Genomic DNA, 6,241 nt, shown 5'->3' on the forward strand with positions numbered 1-6,241 from the left:
TAATAATAAGCTGAGAGGATTATTTTTTTTCCATTGACAAGAATGGCAGTGCTAAGGAAAAAACGTGTACTTTCATTTAAATTGCAGTTATTTCCAGTGTGTAAATTTCTTTAAAATATTAAATGTCTGGATCTCATCTTTTCTAAATTTTCTTATTTGTTTTTCCACGTCACCTTCATTGACTCAAAAACTTATATAGAGCTGCTTAATGGAAAACACACTTCTGAGAAGCAACTAGACCAGCCCCCTTTCAAGCAGCTAAGAGCAGGATATGTACTGGCTCAGTCCCAATGTTACAGTATGGGTCAAGGCCTCAGGAGAGGTAACTGAGACCTTTTTTTCTTGGTCCCATCGTATGTATCGGTCTGCAGCACTCGGGCAGTGGATGTCAGGGCTTATTCAAAGACAGTATCTGTCTCTTCCTTAGGTGCCTGTCCACAAAACGTCTCACTGCTGCGACTTTAGCACTTGCAGCCCCCTCGGGGCTCTGAAGATGAGGGAAGGGGACCAAAATCCACATAAAGGCCGAAAGCAGATTCCTCTTGGGCTGCTCACGGGAGAGCCAAGAACTCTCCATCCCTGCAGAGGTGAGCTCCAGTTTTCCCTTGGCCCCATAGTGCTGAGCTCTTCAGGTTTTTCTTTCTGCTGCCCCCGGCACGTTTCAGTTTGCAGACTGGTGGGCAGCAGCAGGGTTTCGTGCCTGCGGAAGCTCCCACGCCGTTCCACATCTCAAGTTTGCTGTGACGATTCTCCAAGAAAGAGGCAGCTACCATATGAAGACTGATGAGAAGACGCCCGCTGTGTTTAATGTAATTATATAATAAACCTAATAATTGAAATTTAGGTTTCTCTGGAGATGATCTCCTCTCCTCATTTGAAAACATCTCTCTGATTTCTTAAAGCAATGGCTTCAGTAACACACGCCTGCTAGATTCCCGTGCCAGGGCGTAGGTGAGCAGTAGATGACTACAGCTGGGAACCCCTCAAGAACAGGACTGTGGTACCAGTGTTAGATCACCAGTTCCTGGGGAGATACTTCCCCTACATTTCACTGTCCAAAAAGCTACTGAATCCTTCAGTTAAAGGACACACTTGCTTTTTTTTAAGCATTTCTGTGTTCACTGCTGCTATTTTTTTTGTGGGGAACAGCACCCCTTCCATTGTCCTATTATGATGTTTACTTGAAACCATATGTTTCATCACCATTCCAGCTCTATTTGTTCCCTTTAGCCAGATCTCTCTGTTTGGATATTCATCTAGCTCACTTGGCCTTTCTGCCTACTAACCACTTACGTTTGCACTATGTCACAAAATGAAAAAATTCCCCAAGATGCATGCATCTTCTATTTTTGAACACTACATTTCCAAGAAAAATGTCACAATATTTGTTTTTATTCCCACTGGAATTCTTCTTTTCCCAAACAACTAGATCTATTTATTCTTCTGGATGAAACTGAGACCATACTAGTATCATGTCTACTAATCATCCCGTTATTATTCAGGTCTTAATGGAGTCAAGTGGATCTGAGAGAGGCAGTTCTTATTTTGAAGGATGGAGTAAAAATAAGGGCACCGGTCTTTATACAGTGCAAATATAAGTCACCCTTAAGTGAGAGGTGACTGAAGTGGGTATTAAAGTAAAATAGGTATCGTCTACTGGGAAAGCTCCAGCCTGAGCGTTTGTGAAGCACAGAGCCCACGTAAGGAGTCACAGGATGGGCGACCAGAGAGCTTTCCTCATGGCCTATCGCTGCCAGTCAGCCTGGCCGTGAATGCAGGTCAGGCTATATGTGTCTTCGTCCTCTGGCTTACCTCATCACCAATTTACAGCTTTCTGTCTACCGGGAAATAAAACAAATCTACAGACTCATTTCACATGGGCCACAAAACAACAGGAACTTTGAACTGCTGCCCTACATCGGGTCTGACTTAGTCACAGATCTAGATCCTGTTATTAATCCACTGTCACATCTGTATCCTGGTTTCACATCAAAACATGTATGAAAAACTTCTTAAAGAATATAATAGATGGATACCTGGCATAAAAGGTCAAAAAAAGCCAGTATATCAAGTACACATACAAATATATATAACATACAAAAGGTTTTTTAAGCACAAGGCTGGAGAGGTAATTAAAATAGAAACATAAGCTTGGAAATAGAAGGGTAAATGGAATTCAGCATTCGTATTTATGGTATTTGTCCCTTTGGGAAAAAAACGCCATGCTGGAATATGCAGTTGAGGAACATGCAGAGCTATAGGAAAGCAGGATGCGGTGGCCCACCCTGGTGACAGCACCTCATTAAGGCGTATCTACTGCAGGACTGTGTGGCAGAGAAGAAATCCTCTGCAGATTTGTTGTTGTTGTTGTTGTTTGTTTCAAAATGAGTAAAGAATCATTGAGCCATTGCATACCACAGCAAGATAATCTTCAACATCTTTATCAATCAAAGTGGAGCTTATCTAATGTTACTGATTTACTTACTGACAAATCTGGCAGCAGCCTTACAATCTAAGCTTCAAAGAGCCCAAAGGACAAAATGGTCCGTGCATTAACATGAACACAAGTTAAGGTTAATACGGTAGCAAAACTGCAGAATAAATCAATCAGTTATACACACAGACATACACTTCATTTCAAGAACTCCCCTTGTAAAAACAACATATGGGTCTCAAAGCCATATTTGTTTGGGTTCTAAGTAGCAATTTTAAGACTGACGACATACCAGGGAGAAAGAAAATCCTTATTTGGAACAGCAAACGTTTTTACCTTAGCACTTGGCAAAAAAAATGCAATAGTTGTAGTTGCTCAAAGTCTTTTGAATATTTAGCTTTGAAGTTATCATGTTTGAATACATTCAGTTAAATGGGATGTTAAAACGCATGTTATCTAATTCAGTACATAAACAATTATGAGCAACTGTGTACCAGGAACCTTGAACTCTTCTTTCTCTCCCTCCCTCTGCTTGGAAACCTGTTCATAAACCTTTGTGATAACAGAGATAAGCCCTCAAGTTTTGTGGCAATACAAACATCTTTGCTCTGACTGCCCACACAGAGATTGTCCCAGGTCTGCACAGCACAGCCAGTAATTTGGGTTGCCAGTACTACATCTGTTAATTCAAATTACTGTGACTTCAGAGTTATTTGGAAGTAAAGGCCACATTTCAGTAAAGCATATCATTTACACTTGGCTTGTACTGAGTAGGAAACATGAGGCTGAAGGCTGGTGTCCGCTATGAAAAGCTTTTACCATAGGTTAAAGACTGGCAGTCATCAAATGTTACTCACAAACTAGTATGTATACTCATATACTAGTATACTCATATACTCTTTGACAGAGCCTTAGGGAAAGTCAGTATTCACCCACCCCTGATGGCTCAGAGAAGCCGTCTCTGCCATTTTCTACAAGTGGTAATCATTTTTATCTTGTCTTGTAAAAAACATACTGCTACTAATAAAACCAGCAACAAACCTTGTACTCGTGAGCGCAGTGTTTCGTTCCAAGTGCCAATTGTCAGGTAGTTCTGCTACTCCGGCCAGCGAGCCTTCTCAGGTTTTAAGGCCACTTTCAACAAGCACTTCAGGTCAAAGAGTTGCTCCAGGAAGACCTTCTTTTCATGTCTCAGATAGAAGAATTCAAACCCACAGTTTCGGCACGAATGCATATTTTATCTTCTGGCTTGGCCAGCACCAGGACCACAATTCATGTTTAAAAAGTGCGGGGTCTCCTCGCAGTGTTTTTGTCTGCTTCAGAAGTGCAAGCCCATTTCCCAGAGAAGTCAAACAAACTCACTCTTGGCATAATGAATGAAATCAGCAAATGAAGAAACTATGCTGGGAAGGGTCCCTTTGCTGAAAGCACTGCACGCTGGCTTTTGGTCCTGGGGGCTGTTCTCAAAGCAGTCTGGCCGGCAATTTCCCCCGGGTTGTGTATCAACTTAATTAGTAGCGACCTGGTACAATTAATAGCAGTTGGGTCCCTGTCTTGTGACAGGGGTGATGCTCTGTGTCCACACAGGGACCCGCTGTGGCTGGAAGTCAGCGCAGGGGCAGGGGTTCCCCTAAGCAGATCTCATTTCAGGATTTGGGCTTTAAACTATGAGGCCCTCTGGGGAGTACCAGGACCGCGTGAATTGACAGGATTTGATAAATAAGGTGTGTAGCCTAATTCAAATTGTTTCTTTGGCCAAGAATACATTTTACTTTTTGGGAAAAGGAGGTTGTTTGGCTTCTTTTTCCACCGATAGTAATCTATATTCTTCTTAACCACAAACTAATTGCTTATGGTGGAATAAAGTGGAAAATTTAACTGTGTATTTCCACTCTTGTTTCCCTTTTCCAATTTCATTTTGCAAGCATTCCTGCAGGTCCAAGCAAAAATGAACAGATAAAGTCTTGGCATATGCAAAGAAAATATTTCATAAGATTCTGGATGCCAAGGTATACATAAAGTTCTTGCCCTAGTGCGGAAAGTTCGGAAGGACCGGAGTACTCCTGAGGTATTAACGTTTTCTTTTATGTCCTCTTCCATTTCATAAAGTTTGCTATTACTTAAAAGGTCTCCTAGCATTCCAGCGATGTTAGAAGGAGGCTAGAGGAATGTGAATGTTTTTTTCTTGCCTATTATACACTTTATTTTTTTGCCTGTTACTTCTTGCCACTGGTTTTCATTCAAGCACATCTGCTTAGAAGGTGCAGCAGAATAAGATGCACAGTTTTCCCCAATAAACAAACTCAGAGCAATTTCACTTCCTCTTCTGGGAGGCAAGTAACAACGATCATGCTAAAAAACACGGGGCTGTGGCATATCAGCAAAGCCACCCACTGAGGCCATAGAAACCTGAGGAAAACCCTGTAAAAACCCCTTTCTCTGCTGGCCTTCCCTCTTACATCAACTTTTTATGGCAATACGGGTACAAAATAAAACCACACCAAAGAAGATGGCTTTTTCCATCTGCTTTTACCTGGCTTTCACTGACTTGAGCGGCTACGCAAAGTGCAAAGCAGTTGCACAGGGAAATGTCCGCCTGCCCTCCGCAGCGTGGGGCTCCCCCCAGCCCCGCGGAGCCCGGGAGGATGCAGCTGGGCTTCATTACCAGCCCCACCACTGGGGCCAAGTGACCCTGCTTCCTTTAACAAGCCTTTTAACATGAACTATAAAAGATGCCTGTCCTGCCTTGGGAGGGGGGAAGATAAGAGTGAGTTGGTGGAGGTAGGTGAGTCAGTCTGTTGCTGCCTTTTAAAGTTTGTTTTTAAGTAAAGGGTGATTTTTCACATCTGTAGGGTTTTGGTTTTGTTTTGTAGCTCTGCTGGGGAGAATTATTTTTTCTTATTGTGATACTGGAATTTCAGCCAGTTGTTTGTGAGTGATTTGTAAGTATGGCCCTATTAAAGGGCTGAAAGTACATACACTGAAAAGTGTAGAACATATACACACTGAAAAGTACATACTGAAGTACATACACTGAAAAGTGTATGTGCTTCTTACCTGTATTAGGTCTCCTGAGCCAGCTAACTTCATGTGTAAGAGGTTTAATATAAACTATGATGTCTTCTTACTTTAAAAAAACAAACAAAAGAATTCTGGAAGTCCTTCTCTGCTCTCTGAGTGAAAAATGAATAAGTATTTCATATCATAAATGTGTGGTGATAATATAATGGCAAAGCTGATACAGGGGAAATAATGAATTGCTGGGTTTGGGGGGTATTAATGCTGTGTTGATACGCTTGCTGATTCTCATGAGCTGTTCTGTCCACCCCTGCTATGCCTGTATTTTAATGCTGGGTTCAGATGGTAGCTCAGACTCTTCCTATGTGGCAGTAAGGGTAGGCTCTGGGCTGCTTAAGGCTACAGGTATTCAGAGGCTTCATTTGGTTTGATCTGAATAGGAACAAAACATATCTGTATGATCTGTGTACGTGTATTTGTATTGCTTGGTTGTTTAATTACGATGCTAGCAATGTATTTAGTGCTTGAAATACCAAAATGTGACAAATTTTCCTAAAGATATAAAATTTGTCTTAGCTTTTGCTGTATCAGGCAGAGGTGTGAGCATTTCTCTGTTGTTACAGCTTCTAAGTATTACTGGGAAACAACCTCTTGCTTCAGACAGCTGAAGTGAAATCTTCAGCCTTTTGAAGTCAATGGATTGCTTTCTTGGCTACATCAGTCTTGTACTTCTATAACCGTTTCAGCGTAGGCAATCTAAAAAGGCCCCATCCTAGATGCAGCAGATGC

The sequence above is a fragment of the Ciconia boyciana genome, chromosome 5, assembly GCF_034638445.1.
Source record: "Ciconia boyciana chromosome 5, ASM3463844v1, whole genome shotgun sequence".
In the NCBI taxonomy this organism is placed as follows: Eukaryota; Metazoa; Chordata; class Aves; order Ciconiiformes; family Ciconiidae; genus Ciconia; species Ciconia boyciana.